Source organism: Symphalangus syndactylus, chromosome 4, assembly GCF_028878055.3.
Source record: "Symphalangus syndactylus isolate Jambi chromosome 4, NHGRI_mSymSyn1-v2.1_pri, whole genome shotgun sequence".
In the NCBI taxonomy this organism is placed as follows: Eukaryota; Metazoa; Chordata; class Mammalia; order Primates; family Hylobatidae; genus Symphalangus; species Symphalangus syndactylus.
Window position 1 is genome coordinate 75,304,992 of NC_072426.2, and position 22,930 is coordinate 75,327,921.

At 40.6% G+C, this 22,930-nt stretch overlaps 1 protein-coding gene across 28 annotated transcripts in view; it reads right to left on the reverse strand.

The window, feature by feature from the left end:
* Positions 1 to 22,930, reverse strand: part of PARD3 (par-3 family cell polarity regulator) — a 712,145-nt gene that overhangs the window by 62,876 nt on the left and 626,339 nt on the right. The window lies entirely within an intron of this gene.

Consider the following 22,930-nt stretch of genomic DNA (forward strand, 5'->3'; position numbering starts at 1 on the left):
TATGAAATCCTCCAAACCACTTCAGACATCAGAGATATTGCCTGTTTTGAATTCAAGCACTTCTTTATTTACCGCATGACTAATTAGTCAGGAATCGTCTAGCCCTATTGCAGGCATTAATTTTGCACATATGGATGCCTTATTTTCACAACTACATCTGAATCTCTGTGCAGGTATGGGCTGTGTCTTCCTCCTTCCTAAAAACCCGGAAGACTTGCAACATGGCTTCCTGGTTGACTGTGAAATAAACTGTACATCCTGACAGAGTACTGGCAAACCTCAGCTTGTAATATTTCACGGCCATGCAATAAGCAAACCCATGTCCACAGTAACAGGATTTGTGGTGTTCAGGTTGTAATACATGCAGTTCTGTTTGTCAATGGGGATCAAGAGTTGAGGACAGGAATGAACTTTGGGAGCTGCATACAAAAACATCCAATGATCTGAGAACACATTTAATACTTATCCACAGTCTTGTTGTAAATATTGTAACTTTTTTCCTCCACCTGGCCCATTTTTCATATATGTAACTTTACAGGGATCTTGTTAAGATGAAGAATGCTATAATTTTCCACTTGAGTAAACTGAAGTATAGAAGAAATTAACTTTTACATATACCACACCTGTATACCACAATGGCAAAGCTAGGGAAAGTGTTTATCAAACCCTCCAACATCCCAGCCATCATTTTCACTTTTCTAAGAGGAAGACACTAATTTGACTGCCTCTCTAAGGGCAGGTCATCACCAGCTTCTAGAAAACCAGCTTACACACTCTGCTACTGAATAAGCCACCCAGTCACTGCCCTAAATTTCCACATCAGAGCTCCTGGCTTCATTTGCCAAACACCCAAGGCAAATGAATAAGTTTAACTGGTGAATGTGGCCCCAGGAATTCTAGCTATCATCTCCCATCTCTGTTTTGAGTTTTTCTACAGCCAAATCCCAAGGTCCTAGGTCCCTATCACCAAAGGAGCTTTACCTAGACACTGCTGCAACCCCAAGGCAAGAACTGATATGATTTCCTCATATCAGCATGTTACATGGTTGGTCATGAAAGCAACATGTGCCGGCTGGTGGATGGACTGTTAGACCTCCGTGTCAGGGATGTCACCAAGCATAACGATGCTTCATTAGGAAAATGTACTTCAGCATACACGTGGCCAACTAGAAACACACTTAAGTGCTCTATTCTAGTGGGGCTGCTCAGATTTTCGGAAAGATACTACCATCATAAATTCATCCGGTGAGAATTAACAACTATATGCATGAGTACTGCATTAGGTTGAGCTTGAGAAGAGTGCAAGTGTTTTTCCCTTACTTTTTACTGAAGACACTTGCAATCTAGATGGGAAGATAAGATGTACACACATAAGCAGGTAAGTAGTTTACAGAGCCAAGGATCCCAATGCAAGAGATATTATGAAACTGTATCCACTACAGAAAAGAAATGCTTGTGTTACACATTGAAGGTCAGGAAAAATGTGTAAGAAAGAGGGGAAGAGCATTCAACGTTGGTAGAGTGGAGTCCTAAAACCCTGGTGCTTAGTGCACAGTGAGGCCACCTGTCTGGCTGGCATAAAAGGGACAGTATCAGGCAAAAATTTAGGTTGTGGATGAAGTGAGGAAGTCATCAAAGAGCTTGGGTTCTATCCAGAGGATGATAATTTTTCAAACAGTATTTCTCAGAATTCTATGAGTCTACAGAGGTGCCTCAATATTCTCAAAGATTGATATTAAGAATAAATAAATGTGGTGACTTTGACCTTAAAATAAATTGATACTAGTAAAATAAAATTGGTTTGATTGTTCTTCTAGATTATGGTTCTATATATGATTTTATTGGAAAAAAATAATGACACTGATAATGGGAAACCATCTTTTTAGTTATCACATGAAAAACATTATTTGTTAAAGTATTTTACTTATAATACAATTCACTTCAAAATTAATTTAAGATTCATTGTATTTTTGTCTTCTTAAGGCCAATTCATTGTATTTTAAAATTAATATATGTGCTTATTTTGACACCCGGAGTTCCTCATATCTAGAATGGGGAAGTTTTTACTAACATCATTATTAATTATATCAATCTGGCTGCATCCCATTATGTGATGAGAACTAATTAAATCGGAGCATGTACCATTATGGGATTTAACTGCACATGGTAAAAAAGAATCATTTGCCTTTATATACACAAAACCCACATTAACTTCATGGAGAGCTAAGCATCGAGCAGGGCTGGCAGATGATGTGCTTTTGTCCTTGAAGACTCTAAAGATAGATATTAATTTCAGTTTTGCAACTCATTCAGAAAATGCCTGGATAACTTGGGAAAGCCCTGTTTATGCTTTCTGCTAGTGTGTGTGTATGCTTATGCCTGTGTCAGAACCCAAAGAAACCATGCCAGCCATAAAGGAAATTAAAAATAAACTTAAATATGCTTCCATATGCCAATGCAGGGGCCCCAGAGACTGGATCATAAACTTGCACATTTAAATTGTCTACATGAATTTTTGATTCAAAAAGTATACTAAGCAATTTTATCATCACAGTCACATAAAGTAAAATATATTTTCACCTGGGGAAAAATATTCCTTAGGCAAGCAATGGGATATTTTATTTAGACATTCAAGTAGCAGACAATTTATAATAAATGAATGCTCTGGATTTTAAAGAGGCTAATAAAGCCAGTACTTTCCCTTGTATTAGAAGGAAATACAAAGTGAATATTATAGGATATAGGAAAGGGAGTTTAAAACAATCAGTTTTATAGGATGACTGAGAATTTTAAAGTAAAATTATATGAACAATTTAAGTGTTAAATCCCTACATGTCAGTTTATTCAAATCCCCTTATATTGCTAAACAGAACAGGTGTTTATGTTCCTAAGCTACCTGCATCACACTCATAACAATCTCTTCCCTTCTTACTGAATTGAGACAATTTTCAAACGGTGACTTCAGTCACTCAGCATTCTTCACACACTGAGAATAATTCACAAACAGATAAATTAGTAGGTAATTAGTTTAGCAAATATGTTTCTCTAAAACTTTATTTCATATTTTTGAACTAAAAGTGATCATTCTAATTTGACATGATTTTTACCATAAGGTGTCAGTATAAAAAAAGGCGGCTATTCTCATGCTGCTAAAGTTACTAGGTTTTGTATGCATTTGGGCTCCCTTCTTTGACGTATTAGAGCCAAGAAAATGAAGAGTTAAATCAATTTAATTTTAATTTCAATTTTAAAAATTGTCCTACAATAAAATGGCAGTCACCAATTTCTAAGCCAAGAGGATGCAAAAGGAGAGACTTTAAGTCTAATATGTAACATTATTAAGAAAAATTGGAATGAGTATAAATAAAACAGGGACAGGGCAGGAAAGCACAAGAGATTAAAGTTGTAGACAGATGTGCTTGTTAGCAGAAAATCCTCTTGTTTATTGAGAGACAGCCTCAATTAGCTGATGGTGGAAGTAGATAATATGTTTATTGTTTCCACTTTGAGGAATGGTTTTCTTACGCATTTCCAACCAAAATAACGGCCCCAGTGGTGTTGACTTTGTCTCTGGGGCAGCTCCTGCCACCTGTACCGTTCCCCATAATCTCCACTCCCGGCTCTCAGGCTTGCCAGTCACTCTCTCCAGCACCATCAGAAAGAAGCCTGGACTCTGGGGTAAGAGACTTAGGTTTTGGAAAGGCTGATGCAATCAGATCAGAAAATGACTACACTTAAAAACAAACAAAAAATACAGCTTGCAAAGGAGTAAGCAAGGCTGTGCTGTGGAGATAAAGTCAGCCAATGGTAAAACCAGGGCTTTCCTTGGTTACAAAATTGTCAATGGAAAGTGATTTGTAATTGTGCACAATCAAGAGTGTTTTTCTCTTTAAAGTCCTTCCTTAGGAGAAGCAGGTGTGTGTGTGTGTGTGTGTGTGTGTCAGGGTGTGTGTGTGTGTCAGGGTATGTGTGTGTGTCGGGGTGTGTGTGGTGTGGTGTACATGTGTGTTTGTGTGTCAGTGTGGGGTCTGTGTTTGTGTGTGTGTTGGTTTGGATGGGATGATTTACCCTCTCATTGAAGGAACCTATACTATTGTTTTGCTTTTATTATAGATGTCTTGGTCTTATAATTTAAGGCTAACATATACAGGTATGCTGAAGGCAAGAAAGAGCAAAAGGATATATAATATTTAAAAAATATGAAATATTTCAAATTTCACCATAGCCCAGCAGATGTGGAAGGTAGTAGCAAAAAATAACCCATGTGCTGTGCACCGCTTTGACCCCATAACTTTTCCAGCCCCTCCTCATCTCCCTATGCAGCTCCTGTGCTATTATTTTTTTCCATTGGGAGCAAACCTCTTTCAGAGCTTTGATTTTCATTCATGATCTGATAGAATAAGATAAAAGATTAGACAAATGCCCCCCAAATCAGTTTGACAAGTATTCATCAGCCAGATTTCAAAATGTTTAAGAAGGAAACCCTCTACCTTGGACAAAGTAATTAAGAAGAAGAAGAAAAAAAGTCATTCTTCGTTCTCTCCGATTTGGTCTGCTCACTGGGTTGCTAGCTTTCAAGTCTGACCTTTCCTTGATATCCACTTATTGTCCCCAAACCTCAACCCACTGGGCAATTAGAACGCAAGACTTGCCTCCCAGGGCTGCCTCGTTTTAGTAGAATGCATGATCAAGGAGTTCTCTTGAAAGGGCAGGAAGCCCACGCCACTCAAGAGAACATCACAGGCGCTTTAAAGACTGGTGCCTGCGAACCGCTCATATCCGCCCTTCCAGTTACCAGAAAGACACCAGAAAGTGGGGGTCCTCGCTTTCCTTGGCCCTTTCCCCTTAATCTGCTGCATGTGTGCTTCTTTTCCCTGCTGAGGACTTCTGGCCCTCAGCCATTCTAATTTCTTCAAGTGCTTCTCACCTTATAAAGTTATTGACACAAATTACTATCACTGGTCCAGAGACATACTATTGCAGGAAAACATAACCTAAAATATACATATCAATGTCTGCATAAGTATTTTCTACTGACTTAGCTGTAAAAAAATAACATATATACAGGAAAGGTTTATGTTTGACAAAAGTAACCTAATTGGAATAACACATTTTTGGCTGCAAATCTCTGAAAATCATGCATTTATTAGCGACAAGGGGATAAAAGATGCATTGTGAATAAGCTAAGCCTTCTCTAATAAAATGAACACTGACACCGATGAACTTGCCTCTGACATAATTACCTACAGCAAAGTTGGTTTCTTTTATTCATAAATCCAGTTTCAGCAAGCGGAAATCCTAAAATTTCAGCAACAAAAGAAAAGATGAATTTAGATCAAGACATTCCAGGATCAAGTCAGCTTGGTCAACAGCCCACAGATCACTTTGCACCAGACCACAAAGACGGAGGTGCCAACATTTTTTAATCTTTTCAAGGCAAGATAATGACTTTTAATGTCCCTGGGCAAAAAAGAAATGCAGGAGGGATAGCATGTTTCACAAACACTGACCTTTAGCGTAAGAATTTATCCCAAGGAAAAACAGGGATAAGAAAGTAAACCTCCTGGATCCCCCTGAAAATAGCTCCTCAAAATCTGCAATCACAAGGGAGAACAGACTGGTCCTGCCTCCATTAAACTCATCACAGAGATGCTAAACCTTTAGGCACAGGGTTTGGGACCTACAAAGGAGTAGACATTTGCCAGCTCCAAGAAAGAAAGAAAGCTCTGTGGTAGAATGAAAAAACAATTTGGTGATAATGGATATAATAATTTTAACTTCCCATAATTTGCATAGTGGTCACCTAATAGAATGCTTTCATAACTTTAACAAGGACCCAGAATATTATCATAACTGCCTTACCAGTGATGGAACTGAGGTTCCACGAAGATAAATGACTTGGTTAGGATGTGACAGGAAACAAGAATTAGTGTCAGGACTTGATGCTGAGTCACAGCTGACGACCTCTGCAAGTTCACCCAGACCACCAGGCAAACACACTGACCCTGCCCCAAATGCCTCACCTCCCAGGGGAACTGAGGAAGGCAGAGAAGAAAGCAAGGGAAAATACCAAAATAGGGAGAAAAGACATCAAATATTTCTCCCTGTCCTTCTAACACAGAAATAGCACATAGGGAATTCATTTATAGCACGCGCGTGCGCGTGCACACACACACACACACACACACACACATAAAATTTAGAGACTGTATTTTTAAATTTATTGCAGGTCACAGAGGCTCTAAGTGGAGGTATCTATAACTAGCAAGGGGCTCTGGAAGGATAGCCCTCCAGCGGAACATTTCTGCTGTGTGAATGCTGCTCCTTCTCCAAATACCCGTGGATAAACTGCCATTCTTTTATTGGGAAAGCAAGGAGCAGAGAATGGTTTCTATCATCATGGTAATATGAGATACCTGAGTGTTTCAGTGGAGGAAAAGCAAAGCTTCATATAAATCAACTCAAAATGTAAACATACCACTTAAATATTAATCAAGGTAATTATAGAAAAATAGTCCAGAAAATCGCTGTAACAATCCAAGATAAATAAGTGTCCCTTCGCTAAAAGGAAACTCAGAACTCACTTGTTCATAACCTAACTTGACTTTCTTTGCACAACTCATACCAAATACCATATGCTTGGCTATATCTGTTTGAAATGAAATTATCTAATTTGAATCCAGCAAAGCTACACGACATGCATATTCAGGTTTATGAAAGGAGAAGACTGAGTCCAAGGTAAAAAGCAAATAAAATAATCACAATATACACCAAACTGAACCACATTATATTTTAATAGAGCAGGTTTCTCAACTATGTCCTTTAGGAAAAAGCAAAAGAGGAGAAAGGGCACATGTGCAGGTAGCACGTATGCTTTAGGTGGGACTGTGGTTAAAATGCCTTATTTTTTTTTAATTTTTAATTTTTGTGGGAGCATAGTAGGGGTATATATTTATGGGGTACATGAGATGTTTTGATACAGGCATGCAATGTGACATAAGCACATCATGAAGAGTGGGGTATCCATCCCTTCAAGCATTTTTTTTTTTTTTTTTGAGACGGAGTCTCACTCTGTCGCCCAGGCTGGAGTGCAGTGGCACGATCTCAGCTCACTGCAACCTCCACCTCCTGGGTTCAAGCGATTCTCCTGCCTCAGCCTCCTGAGTAGCTGGGATTACAGGCACCCGCCACCACGCCAGGCTAATTTTGTGTTTTTAGTAGAGACGGAGTTTCACCATGTTGGCCAGGATGGTCTCGGTCTCCTCACCTCATGATCCGCCTGCCTTGGCCTCCCAAAGTGTTGGGATTACAGGCATGAGCCAATGCGCCTGGACCCCTTCAAGCATTTTTCCACTGAGTTGCAAACAATCCAAATTACACTGTTTATAAAATTCCTTATTAACACAGGATAGCAATAACAGAGGTGGAGAGATTAGAGAGGCTAGTTCTAGGTAACTGCAGGAAGGAGAGTCTCCCTTGAGTGGTTTGAGACACCATTTTGCTGCGACAGCGTGGTCATAACTTGAGAAGAACGTAAAAATGATTTAACACATGAAAAAATTATTTAACCTTTTCATTTGACTTACACTGTAGTAGAAACATACATGTGTGAACATAAAAACCTGAAAAATTCACATACCATTAATTCCTACAACTTGGAAAGAGCTAGACTACTGAAATTGGCTTTTCTACTAATTTATAAAGTTTTGTGCAAATTTGTGGAAAATCTAAATCAATGGGAATCTAAGGAAACAACCGCCCTCCTGTTTTGCTGGGAGGAGGAGTCTAAGTGCTGGCCTGCTTGAGCTCTCTAAAGAGAGGGGAGTTGAGTCCTAAATGACAAAAAGGACCTTCTATCATGAGAAAACAGAACTGCAAACAGAAGACACAGCAAGTGCAAAGGCCCTGGAGCAACACCCAATGTGCTTGTGGAACAGAAGCAAAGCCCAATATTTTTGGTCACCAGGGGAGCAACAAACACAGGTACTTATGACTAGCTGTGTGTCCTGAGGTGAGCTACTTTACCTCTCTGAGCCTTAATGTAACATGGGGCTAATTACTACCATCTTGATAGACTGTTGTGCTGATATACAACTGACACACTATACCTGTGCAACATTACTGCTAACACAATATAAATATTCCTGGCTTATACCCATATCTTTAAAGGAGAACATTCTGTAGTGGATTTTCTTTTAACAGGTCATCAACTTCTTGAGGTACTTCAAACTAAAGTTCAAAGACCAATGACAACACCAGACCAACTATAAACACTGATCAGCCAGCTCTGAAGCCTTAACTCAGTGGGAAGCTATGATCCAGTTAACAAAAGTTGGGTTTGTAAATCACTGTTCAAAAATACGTAGCTGTATAACGACCAGTTTGCAAGTTGAAAAACATTCATACGCAAAAACTCAGAGGGATGATGATATTGATTTTTAGTCTCAGAATTTCCCCACCAAGCCACGTAAAGTGCTATAGAAGAAATGAGTGAGAGAACATAAACGATGCTTTCAAAAGGCAGATACAACCCAAAGTGTCACATCACCACAATCTCTCATTGTTTCTCCGTATGTGTTTAGTAGATGCATACACAGGTTTCTACTCTTAATATTTACAAATTTCCTCTGAAATTAGTTAACACTAGAGGTCTCCTGCTTGTAACAGCAACAGGTAGCCAGTCATCTTTTTGGAACCTGCTGACATCTGGTTACATGAGATTGCTCTGAAACTTCATCATTCAGGAAGCTCCTGCAGGAAACATTGTGTTTGACCTCTATGCAAATGACTCTCTGGACTTTCAGAAATCGCTACTGACAGTGCATCTGATGCCTCCAAAAAAGACATACTTCCAAATTTTAACATCAAGATTCTTCCAAGGACAGGGTAAGGATAGAGGGAAAAGGTGCACAGTTGGAAACAGGACTCATCCTCAGAGACTGCCCCAGTTTATCACATTAGGGTAAACCAAATGTGTCAGATAAGAATTTGTTGAATTTACTTCGGCTAACACTGCTCTCTTTCTGAGTCTATACGGCTGATGAAAAGCCAGATGTTTTCAATCTGGAAAGCTTAACACTACTGCACAGCAAAACCAGCTGGCAGCAGCCTGAGAGAAAGTGCATGTCTTGCTGGGAGGAGGAGTCCGAGCGGTGGCTTGATGGTCCACAGACCAGACAGAGCTCCCCTGCCCCCGGCCATGCCTACCTTGCTATTCTGACAGGCAGCTCCAGCAAGGACTGGCCTCGTTAGCATCATCTGTCCTAGAGTTCAAAATACTTGAAGAGAAATATTGACACTTCTTTACACATAGATTTCTCTACGTATACTAGTTAACTCGAAAGTAACATAAAAATGATTTAACAAAAAATGATCCACTTCATCTGACTTACACTTTAGTAGAGATGTATGTGTGTGTACATAAAAACATCTCAAGAATTCATATACCATTCATTCCTACCACTTAGAGCTAGACTGAAATTGGCTTTTCTACTAATTTATACAGGGTTATTGTGCAAATTACTTGAATTTTGGGTACATCTAAAAGAATGGGAATCAATTTTGGAAAACACCTGCTATATCCAACTTTTGAGGACCTGAAAAGTAACCTATCTGTTCCATTGTGATACCAGCCAAAAGATCATGAACAAATCTTATCTATTCAGTAAATGCAAACTCCCTCAGTACCACCAATAAGTGGCACTTTGTTGGTTTAGCCTCAAACTACATTTCTTTAAAAAAAAAAGTCATGAATACCAACAGTCCTTTAATCTAACAGGCCTGATTTAGTGAGACGTAACTATTGGTGTAAATGGGTTCTCTTATGCCAGGTCATTACTCTCCTCTGTGCATAGTGTCTTTCTCATCAGAAATTCAAATATATACAGCAATGTTTACTCATAAATTACATCAACATTGCAAAAACATTTCAATTATCCTAACATCTATGTCAGATGAGCAGACTGGGGAAACAAAAAACACATGATAGAGAATAAAGAAAGTATCACTGAGCCACTAGACCAAGAGCAGGGAATTGCTCTTCTCATATATAAGCCTTTGGGGGATAACCCCCATGTCTAACAGGGAGCAAGAACTCAAAAACTCCTATCTGTCAAAGAAAGCAGTGACTAAGTGAATAAGTCAACGCATGAATGAATCTCTGAACTGACTATTAACGCAGCAACAGAAATACTGATTGCTAGTATGATCCAGCTGCTGCATATCTTTTTGATACAGGGTCTTGCTCTGTCGCCCAGACTGGAGTGCAGCGGGGTGATCACAGCTCACCACAGCCTCCACCTCCCCGGGCTCAGGCGATCCTTCTAATACAGGAGTTATTAAGAAATAATTTTTAGGCAGATAGAAAGGGTAAAAAGACTTCTTGATAAGGGTTTTTTGTTTAATAAAAGCAATCTCCAAACTGTTTCTCTTCTAACAGAAAGGCAGCTTGAAGAGCCAGACTGGCAAGTTTCAATAGGCAAATGCGGGCGAGTAGAAACTGGGTCTACCCAACATGGCGATTCCTGCCCTCTTCTCCTCACCAGGTGTACCAAGTGTCATGGCCACCTGCAGATAACACCATGTGTTCAAAACATCATGGCGTCTGCATTTGCATATTAAAAGTCTAAGGTGGGAGGGCCAGGTTTGCGCGGGGCTACGTAAACAACACACCTGGGCCCTATGCAAATCAGACACCATCTCCTCCAGCATCCCAGTATAAGCAACCACTTTTCTGCCGCACATTGGGTTTCTCTTTGTTCCAAGCCCCGCCCCCTTGTCTCTGTATGGGGAAGCTGTTCTCTTCTTTCTTGCTTGCCTTAAACTTTTCCCTCCTTAAAACCACTCCACGTATATACGTGTCGTTAATCCTATTGGCATGAAACCAAGAACCCTGGCGTTCCTCCAGTCATCGGAGCCATATCACTCCAACTTCAGCCTCCTGGATAGCTGAGACTATAGGTGTGCGCCATCACGGCTGGCTAATTTTTGTATTTTGTGTAGAGACAGGGTTTCTGCTGTGCTGCCCAGGCTGGTCTCTAACTCCTAGGCTCAAGCAACCCACCTGCCTCAGCCTCCCGAAGTGCTAGGATTACAGGTGTGAGCCACTGTGCTCAGTCTGCACATCCTTTTATATTGGGAATAGCGAACTGAGTCCAGACCTTCACACTGAGGTTTCCGACCAAGTATAAGCAGAGCTTTGAAAATGAAGAGGCGAACAACAGGAGAGGAACTGAATTGTTAGTTGATAGCCTTCACTCATGGTCATAACATCCAGGTTTGTTTCCCACACAGTCTGATCAACATTCTACCTTGGTTGTTCTTTCTCATAAAAATTCCACTCAACCTCTTCAGCTCCCAAGCTCGCAGTGTTCTCTAACTTGCATATCCACTCTGTCAAGAATCACTGGCCCTCCTTCATGATTAGTTACTGATGGCACCCCCTGGCTCATAGGGGGTTTAGAGAATTAATTGTTTGCAAAGTGCTTGCAGATCCACAAGCCGGGGGGATATTATATAAATGCAAATTATTAGCATTATTCTGTTTTCCAACGGGGCAGACTGCCCAGAGCGTTTATTCATGCCTTATAAGAAAACCAAAGTCTCTTTAACTAGGTCTTCCTCTGTTCAAGGGATTGTCGATTTACAACCCCAGCTCACCAATGCCTGCACATTATCCTGTGTTCCAGGCCTTTCGGTTTTTTTTTTTTTTTCCTCAAGGAGCTATTTTTGTGCCCTTGGTTCTTATGCTCAAAGCCTGCAAAAGAGATCAGAACCTACCATGAAAAACACATCCCATCTCCAGAAAGGAGCTTCACATCTCACTTTCTCATCTTTTGGAGGAGATAAGACAGAGGTCTTGACTTTTAGAAAGTTCACTGCATCCCTTGGTGGGACCCTGGGAGGCCCTGGCCAACTTCTACTTTGAGTGATGACATTCTGCTCACCCCAAGCTCTGTGCTGCTTCAGTTGCACAGAGGAGTATTTATTGCTACTTCCTGCCCTTGAATGTTTTGCAGACTTTCTCTATTCTGTTTAAACAAATGCTGTGTTTCACCTGTCAGAGCCCCATCCCCTGGAATAAAGGAGGCCCAGAAATCTAACACCACGGCTATCACTTTTAGGGCCTAGACCCCTGGTTTATTTTGTTATGTAGATTGGATGAGCTATTAATATATCAGGTTTACATGTGTAGTTTCTGTCTTTGTCTCTGTTATTTGCACTTGAAACCTGGAAAAACAGTTGAGAGGTTATGTAAGCATTGTCCTGGGTCCTGATCTGCAAATTTCTTTGCCAACTTTTATTGGTCTTTGAAAATTGCATTCCTTTGTCCTAAAGAATGCTGTCTTTCATATCCTGTCATTAGTATTATATAATGTTAGGAGCCAATTTGTCATATAGATCTCCAAACATACTTAAAAAGAGAAAAGGGTTTAAATTAGTCTTCGTGTATATTAAAAACAGAAAAAGACAAAAGGAAAAGACTGAAATCTTTTAAAGTAATTCCTTCATTTACTGGATTTTTTTTCTTTTTTCTATTCAAGGGCTCATATCTCAACAGTTACTGGATATTTATTGAATTACTATATGCAACACAGACACGGCATTTATCTTTAAGATATTTTTTGCCTCTCATGTTTTAGCTCCAAGACATCTAAGTCACTTTGGTAGAAAGAAGCCAGGGCAGGCAGTGCCCACATCTCCTACTCGAGGCTTCATTTCTCAACTAGAGCAGTTACAGAGAACATCACAGGACCCTGAGTAGGCAGCCAGGTAAAATAATAAAACTGAACAAAGTAACATCTTCTATATTATATTATATTATATTATATTATATTATATTATATTTGCATAGGAGTATCCATATTACACATTATATTGCAGAGTTTTACAGTTCAAAAAGTGCTTTAAAATGTGCCTCCTTTAATTCTCACAACCCCAGGGGTTACATATCATCTTCATCTTACAGAGAGGAAACCTTTGCTTCCAAGGAGTTGAGCGGCATGTGTAAGACTGCAGGGCCAGTGAAGGAGCTCAGCTTGAACTTAGGCCCAGGGAGCAGTCAGGACTTGGAGAAGGTTCTCTCTCTCACCGTGCAACCCAAACAACAAGCAGGAGGGAGGCATCACATGGGGGAGGAGATGCAGGAAGAAAAGGAAAGCTCAGGCCACGAGGACACAACTTCCTCAAAACCCAGCCCTAAGGCCGGACGTGGTGGCTCACGCCTATAATCCCAGCACTCTGGAAGGCTGAGGTGGAAAGATGGCTTGAACCCAGGAGTTCAAGGCTGTAGCAGGCTATGATTGCACCACTGCACTCCAGCCTGGGTGACAGAATGAGACCCTCTTAAAAAAAAAAAAAAAAGAAAAGAAAAAAAAAAGAAACCCAGCCTGCCTCCAGGATGCTCCCCAATCAGATTCCCAAACACTGGGATTTTCAGGTGCAGGCTGGAACATTGTCCCCTAATGGTTCTGACCCTCAATCTCACCTCACTGTTGGACTGAGAGAGCCATTCTGGAAGAAGTCATCACCAGGACCACAACCAGTTGCAGACTTTATGTATTACAGTTTCTTGTTTTCCCTCTGATGAGCCCAGAGTGAGCTACCATTCCCAGGGAAGAACAAGGGGAGCAGTTGGGGAACAGGAGGAGGACATAAGCAGTGGTAACCTCAAAGGGCCATGTAGGATGCCATCCTGTGACCCGTCAGCCTCTCCTTCCTCTTCCCTGGGTGCCAAGGACTCAGCCATCTGTCTCTGCCCACAGACCTTCTGCTGTCAGCCCCTCTCTCCTGTATTCTTAATGGCTGAGGTCTCCCCTCTCCACTCCAACCCTTCCCAACAGGACTGTGACTTCCTAAAGGCAAAAGCAGGGCTTCATTTTTCTTGGTCCTCCCTGTAGAGCTAGCTCCAAGCCAGGCATTCCAAAAATGCCTACTGAATTAGCTCTTGAAAAATCCCAAGTCAAAACCTCCCTTTCCTCTCTCCTGCTGTTTAATTGATAGTATGAACTCACAATTCAGTGCTTAAGAGCATTACCTTCTGGAGCCCCAGCACTGGCCCAGCTGTGAACAATGAGTGGTGTTTCAGTTTATTGCTACGTGAAGTCTTGGGTCCAAGTTTTGGGGGTCCCAGGGGTACATGGGGGTAGAGAGTGGAGATGTTAAAGAACCGCCCTTGAAAGCTGCCAAATGCCTTCACGTTTTACCATTTAGAGATGCTTTAATAGCAGCAAGAGACAGAGTACTGGGCAAGAAGTATAACAGAGCATCTCAGTGCTATTGAAGGGGCTCCACCATGACAATGCAGGGAACTGTCATTTAAAATTTCCATCTGTTATAAACATGTCTAAAAGTCCCAGGTCAGAGCCCACACATTCCTGTACCCACCACAAGTACAACAAAAACAGATGCTTGGAAGCTCCACTTTGAACAAAGGCAGGCTCATTCCTAGTGCTGATTAATTTCCTCTGCATTTCCTCTCACAGGGGGGGGAAAATCAAACCACAATATTCATCAAGACATTGTCTAAAAGGGCAAAACAACAAATTCCATGCTAGAAAGCCTTAGCACAAGGAAGTCACAAAGCATCTAAACAACAGTTTAGGGGAGTGATGTAAATTTAGCCTCTAAAATGTTTTACACCTTAACCGCCTTTCTGTGATTCAGATCTCCTCATGTTTTACGGCTAAATTGACTTACATGACATTCACTATCCACATTGGCGAACTGTTCTCCAGCTGAATGGAGATCAGTAACATGTTCCTTCTTTTTCCTGGGCAATGTTAACTATGCTCTCCAAAGGAAAGCAGCAATGCTTTGATTTTAAGGTATTCCACTAAATTACTTTAAACCAACATATTCAATCTAAGATGAACGATATCTTATCTCTCTACCGTGGCGACGAAAAACTTCCTGTGACCCTTTCTAGGATGGGACAACTAGCTGTCTGGGTAAATATGGCTGCGGAGGAACGTGGAGCTGCAGATAATTAAAGTGCTTTAGAACACTCGCCAATTGATTTTCCTCTTGTAAAGGTAGCTCAATTGAAATGTTCAGCATAAATCATGTGTTAGAATTATCTTCTGAACTAAGAGCTGAGAGCATATTGATTAATAATTATTTGCACTAACAGACTCAACTAAGGCAATATCATCAATTACCTCAAAAAATTGGCTCAGATCAATCACAATGGAATCGCCTGAGTTGGAAGATTCATTGTCTTTTGTTTGGTATTTAAAGAGATCAACAGAGAGGCAAGGAGGCTCTTGAACAGAGTCCTAAGTAAGCACTGCTGGGTTGGTTAGAATCATTTGCAATTACTTCTGAATATTATATTGATCTAGACCTTTTTAACTCAGGAATGTGTCTCCCACACTTCCACTGACTGGGAGGTCTTTAGGGTAAACAATCGCTTTTTACTTATGATCCAGGATAACATGTAGAGTCTAAGGAATGCACTTCTGAAGACAAAACACAAAGACAACCTGGGCCAGAAAAGAATTGCCCAAGATACCCACCAGCCAACGGTACACGCACATACAAGCTTTACGTACACTGACACATGTGCATGCACACCCAAATTCATTCACAGAATAGAAATAATACTATTCTGAAATAATACCAGAAAATACTTCAACCTAGTTTCACACAATTGAATGTGATTTGGAATGAAAACATCACTCCAAAGGGTTGAAGAATTTGGGGCTTACGTAATCATCCTATATTCATATGGCAACTTAAAATTGCTATTTTTTTTTTTCAGCAATGATGTTCAGTTCCAATTTTCCACCTCCCCAGAAGATGCTCCACTCTCTTGCTACCACGGTCATTCTAAGAAACAAATCTGACCACAGCACTTCTCCCCTCACACCCTTCCCAACATAGCATGGACTCTGCAACCTGGTATGAGGGGCCTCTGCTTCACTCCAGTCAGTCCCATGGCCCCCAAAGTGTGGTCTGTGAACTCCTAGGGGTCTACAAGATCCTTCCAGAGGTTTTATGAGGTCAAAAGTATTTGATAAAAATACTAAGACATTTCTTGGCTGGGAGCCATGGTTCATGCCTGTAATCTCAGTGCTTTGGGAGGCTGAGGTGGGAGGGTTGCCTGAGGCCAAGAGTTCAAGACAAGCCTGGGCAACATAGAGAGACCCTGTCTCTACAAAAATAAAAATAAAAATAATAAATAACCTGGGCATGGTCCCCAGCTATTTGTGAGGCTGAGGTGAGGGGAGGAGCCCTTGAGCCCAGGAGCTGGAGGATGCAGTGAGCCATGATAGTGCCACTGCACTGCAGCCTGGGTAATAGAGCAAGACTCTACATTACAAAAATAAAAATAAATTTTAAAAATGCTGCTAAGACATTTCTTTCCTTCTTTATGGAGTTAACACTTTGTTGGTGGTACAAAGGCCATGGGGGGGGCAAAACAGCTGTCAACTTGGCACAGATCAAGGCAGCCAGTGTCACCAAACAATACTAGTGTTCACTGCATTTGCCCCTCTGAGCACTTGAAGGAAAATCAATGCCAGCATCACTTAGGCATGCCCTGGATGAGGCAGTAAGTATTAATTTGGTAAATCTTGATCCTGAGCAAGTATCTTTTAAACAGTCTGTTAATGAGAAGGCAAGTACATGTTTCCATGACCTAATGAAGTATGATGTTTGTCTCAAGGAAAAGCACCTGTGCAATTGAGTTGTGAGCTGAGCTAGCCACCTGCTTCACAGAACACCACTTTTCCCGAAAAAGGACAACCTACAAAAACCTGTTATTCAGACTTTGGCATTTAAAAAGCCATTTTCTTGAAAATGAGCAAAATGAGCCTGTCCCTTTGAGGAAAACCACTGACAGTATTTGTTGCCAATAATAAAATTTGAGCTTTCAAGTGAAAATCAGAACTTTGGAAAACTTGTATCTACCATCATGACTTTGACGGTTGCATAATTAAGATTTCTGTTATCTTTTCTTATTGTATGGCAGAATGTACCATCTGTTGGAGGATTTGCATAACTCAGTGGTCTCATATTTTCCAAGTGACCAATGCATGGTATAAGTAAAATATTCATGGGCAAAAGGGCTATTTGAGGTGCAAGAGAGATAAGCGGTTTTAAGGTAGCCGTAAGGAAAGTTTCCTCAGGTTTCAGGTTTCACATTACAATATCTAATAAGAAGCTACCACTTGTCAAGTTTTGATGCAGAAAAATATCTGCAATTAGATTGTATTGTCTTCACAGACATTAAACAACACAATGAATCAGACTGACTAAAGGAGCAAATAGGAGAATCTTGTTGTCTTCCCTTCATAAGCCAGACACAAAGAAATTTCTAAAAATCTAAGACAATGCCACTGGTCTTACAATTTTTTATTCTGCACAGTTATTTATATAAAATGTATTTTATAATAATACTTAATAAGTTCATTATTATTGATTTTGAAGGAATAAATTATTTTTAAATTTCCCAGTTTACATTTCAGTGGGAAATATCAACAGATATTTACCCAAATAATAAACTAATGTCCTTTGAGTTTCTCAACAGTTTTTAAGAGTGTAAAGGGATCCTGGGGTCACAAAGTTTGAGAAACACTGCGCTAGTCTTATCTCTGGGCACCTTCTCACCCAAACACAATTTCTGCCCTTGGGAGCCCATGGCCTAAATGGGAAATACACCAGGAAACAACCCTTTAGAGTACTGCATGATAAATGCTATAACCAGAGGCCCGAATGCAACAAAAGAGAGCGTGACAAATTCAGCCTGGGAGGGTGAGAAAAGAAAAAACTCTCCAAGGAGTAGGAAAGTGAGTAGGAGTTTTCCAGGCCAACTTGGAGGATGTCGGTGAGGAGGAGCAGAGAAAACAGCATATGCAAAGGCACAAAAATATAAATGGCAGCATGGCATCTTGTGGGTCCTGTAGTTCAACTAGGCTGGTATGTGGAATGTGGGGAGGAGAGGAGACATATGAGTGCAATGTTAGATACAGCCCAGACCCCTTAAGACAGGAAAAAAGTTAACAAGGGAGCATCAGAAAGGCCTTAATCAGGAAATGTTATGTGAGATTTGTGTTTTAAGAAAAAGCTGTTTCATCAACGGTGTGGAGAAAGGAGTGAAGAAGTGTGTGATGAGATGGGAGAGCAGCTAGGAGGCTATTGCATAAACTCAGGTAAGAAATAAAAATGGCCTAATGATAGCATTGGCAATTTGCAAGGAGAAGAGGGCTGATAATGGCGTCATCAACCAGGAGAGATTTAGAGTGGAGAATAAGCCACTACAGAGGAAAGTTATCGAGCTGGATTTGGAATATGTTGACTATGGTGAATGTGGGGTATCTAGGAAGTGGGCAGCTAGATGTAGTCTGTGCTATAAGTAGAGGAATCACTAACCCAACCAGTCACTGGCTGAGAGGCAGCCACTGAAAGTATCAAGCAATCAAAGAGGGAGAGGAGCTTTAATTGACTGGAAGGCATCAGGCCCAAGTCCCATAGGAGAAAAATCTCCTGGCCCAAGGAGGAAACACCAACTGTGACCCTTCTGATTAAACCTAAGTAGACTTGCTGGATATTTGGAAACAGATGTCACCAGCCAGAAGATGCTTTTCAACTCACAGTCCTGGATGGTTTGGTCTGTGCTTCAGCCTTGGGGGTGGGGGTGAGGATGGGTCTGGGAGCCTAGGGGGAGGGAGGATGAAAGAAGTCTGGCATTGATTCAGAAGGATTCCTGGCCCTGCTGAAGAGACAGAGCAGATCCAACTCCCCAGTGAAGAATAACAGTCTCAGCGTCATTTTCTAATTCCCCAGCTCAGACACAGACAGGAACTTCAGATTAGGGAACCTGAGTCTAAGAGAGAAATTGTACACTGCACATGATCAAAACTTAATGAATGATTTCTCATCTGTGAGGCCAGCAAATAGAGACTATAGGCTTACAGGCTAAAACACAGGCTCAGCTGAAATTGGAGGAATATGTGATCTGGCAGAAAGCAAGAACTCTCACTAAATGAAGTGGTCAGTGGAACACTTCAAAATCAGGCATTCTGAAAACTAGCAAAAACCACTTTCCTGTTTGTTTTTTGTTTTTTTTTGTTTGTTTGTTTGTTTTCCTTTTTGAGACAGGGTCTGGCTCTGTCATCCTGGCTGGAGTGCACAACTCATTGCAACCTCTGCTTCCTGGGCTCAAGTGATCCTCCCACCTTGGCCTCCTGAGTAGTTGGGACTATAGGCATGTGTCACCATGCCCAGCTAATTCTTGTCTGTGGGTTTTGTTTGTTTATTTTTGTTTTGTTTTGGGTAGAGACAGGGTTTTGCCATGTTTCCCAGGCTGATCTCAAACTCCTGGGCTCAAGACACCCTCCCACCTTGGCCTCCCAAAGTGCTGAGATTCCAGGCGTGAGCCACCATCCCCAGCCCTGCTCGTTTTTCTATCTGTCCTTTTGGTTCTTGTGTCTGAGACAGAAACAGCGCCAACCTTAGAAGTCAGTTTCTGTCTTCTCCACACAGATCTTATATTTCTTCAGTACTTTGCTTGTTGCTTAATGCTTCGTAAAAAAATGTTTCATCTACTTAAACAAAAGGCTTCTAAACTGAGACCAAATTCCTCTCCTCCTCTCCTGTGCCTGGCACAGCTGGAGGTTGGACTGGACTCACGTGGCCCCAAAGAGTAAAGGTGACCTCCTGGACATCAGAGTGTGGAGGGGCTGTTGATGGCACAGGCCGGCATCCTTCCTGTCTTGCTCCTAGAATGTCCTTAAGATCCAGGGATAACTAGATGGCTGTGATCTGTGTTATCTCCAGGCTTTCTAAGAACCCATGAAATCCAAGTACCACGTGCCATTTCTATGAATGGGATAGAAATAGTGATCCGCACATCCACCCACTCTCACTCTCAAATTATCATGCCCGCCTCTCTAAGTCTGTTTTTGAGGTAAAGGCATTAAAACTAGAATGTATTTTTATGGCATTCCAATTCTTAGCTTAAACCCAATTTTAAAGTTTAACTGAACCAGGGCAAGCTCCTAAAACTGATTTTTGGAGCTTTGAAGGAAATGGAAGTACCGCTAAGGACAAGCTTCTCAGAATTATACAAAACACCTTTTGAATTAAACAAGTAAATTCTTTCCACTGAAGTATCTAATTTGAATTTAAACATTTCTTTACATGCTACCTTAATTAGATGCACGTTTCTCTCAGCATCTTAATTTTATGCATTTTACACTTCTAAGCAGCTTGCTAGTGAGGATTGCTTATTTGCATTCATTTACATACAATTTGCAAGAAATGTTGAAAAACCTAGAAAGGGAGAGATTGTAAATTCATGGTTTTTTCCCTAAATAAAAATGTCAGTTCTATGAAGAAACAAACAGTGCATTTTTTCCCCTTGCTTACCTATGGTACTTTCAAAACTACTTTTAATATTTGTATACACAAAGAGCTCCGTTTAGTGAATATTGGAATAGGAACATTTTCCCCTACAAGTTAATAACAACGACGAAAAAGGCTCCAAACTTCTAACAGCCTTCTTACTAAGAAGATGAAACGTCCTCAAGCAGATGATGCCTCCCGACAAATATTATTTGCAAAGTGCATCTTCTCATACAATAAGGACATATTTGATCAATTCTGCTCTAAAGATTCATTCAATTTAAAACCTATTTCTTTTAGCAATAGGTAGTTTATTCTGTATGACTTTCACTTCAGTTAATTGGATTTTCTGCACTTCCCTCTCTTCTCTTCAGCTCGAATTTATATTCACAATAATTCCTGCCCGTCCTTACAAGAGCTCTAAGTGAAGCTGGAGGACCAGCGTGGGCCACCCTTTATGAGAGAAAATTCAGTTGGCTATTTTTCAGAGATGAAGGCTGTTGATACTTCCCTGGTTTTCAATGCCCTGAATTTTCTACTAACATCACAAACTACGGGGTGCTTCTCTTCCTGTGACCTTGGGCATGGGCTTGGACAGGGCTCTAGAAATAGATTTCCTATAGCAGCTGCTTCTGCAAGGACTGCAGAAGGAGCAAAATGGTAGAAAAGCCTCCAACATTAAAATTTTATCTCTCCGATTTCACTGAAACATGGCAGGGAGCTCCCCCACCCAAGCTTCATAAATAACCACTGCACTTCCAGAAGGCTCTCCCTCTACATATTGAGAGTAATTTTAGGTTACTGCTCTGAGCTTCAGAGAAGAAAGCTGCTTCTCCAAAATAAGACATACTAAGCAAAATTTGAGTTGTGACATTCTTCTAGCTGTAAAATAATGTTATCTGGCAGATGGAGTTTATCCTTGAGAAACAGTTGAAAAGGCAGACGTGGAAGTTGCCCACCCAGAGCAGTAACAGGAGGCACACCCACCACTGTTTCAGAAAGCTCCTGACACAGCACACAGCAGGTTCAGGAGCTGCTTGTGTGGCCCGAGCCGCTCTTGTACGTCCCTGTGCCTCACTCCTCCTGATGTAAAACCAAGATCTCACAGAGAAAGCAAAAAACAGATGCTGCACTTGAGATGATCTCTCTAAAGTAAACAAATTAGGGAATTTATGCATCAACTGTGGTTTCTGGAAATCAGTTGGAACTGTTTCCTAAAATAACTCAAGAAATCACTATGAATATCCCGGAATATGCCAAAGCTTTTTTTTTTTTTTTTTCTTAAATTAACACTTTTTTTTCCCCTCCATGTTCAAGGCAGTGTTAGGTGGCTAATGGGGAGATGGACTGAAGATGAAATGTATAAGTTATTATTCACAGTCCCTGAAAGGGAACAATCTCTGTGCTTAAAAATACTTAAGTTTCTTAGTTATAGTTTGTTAAATACTTGTTTATAGTTTATTAAGAATACTTACTAGTTTACTGTCACTGAATACTTAAACTATATAGCTGAGGTGGTTACATGTATTAGCGAAAGTAAAATTTGATGAACTTTATCTAAGATAAAATTTCAAATTTTATTTACTTATAAAACAGATGTGCCACATTTGGCCTGGCAGAATAAGCTTGTCCTGATTTTGTACCTTCCTATCTCAAGATATACCAATGTAATTTCTCTATGTAAAGTTAACAGGAGAATCCAAATTGCTTTACTTCACAAATAAATATGCCAAACAATGTCTCTTAAGGACAATTGCAATCAATAATTAACGGAGTAGCTACAAAATAAGTTGCAAAAAGTTGAACACAATCCAGTGTTTATGCTTTCTTTAATAAATATTCATCTTTTCTAATACTAACTTCAAGATAAACTTAATTATTTTTGTATGCCCATTTTCAGACTTGTAATAGGATCCTCAGGGCTGACGGGATTTTCTTCACCATACTGAGCAAAGTGTCTACTCTTTTCTTTGTTGTTCAAGTAGTGCCTGGCACTTAGAACTGGCATTCTGTGCATATAATGAATAAAATGCATATGGACAGAAAGCCTGCTACAAATACACACACACACACGCGTACTAAAATGAGTATTAACTGAAAACACACAGTAACATGCTAGGTGCTTATCAGAGAAAAATCCTTTAAATAGACATAATCAAAAGAAACACATCAAAGGCAAACACTTCTAGAGTGCTTATGTATTGGACAGGAAACACATTCTCCATCCTCAAGAAATCAGCTCCAGTTTAAGAGACAAGATGTTTACATAACTAAGAATATAAGGCATCATATGTTCGGAGAAGAATGAGAAGGGACAGAAGGTGACATAGAGGCAACACTGAAAACATGTATTCAGAGTCATGTGGATGGGTACAAACATCCCAATCCAGATTCTAGGAAGAGGTGTATGATGTCATCAAATAGCACAGGACAGGGTGTATCATCGCAAACCTGAAAATCTTGCCACTCGCTAGCTATGAAAACGAGGCCAAGCTCCTTAACCACTACCCCAAACCTTAGTTTCCTGGTACGGTACACGTGGATAACAGTGGTAACTCACTGAGTTGCTGTGAAAGTGAAATGT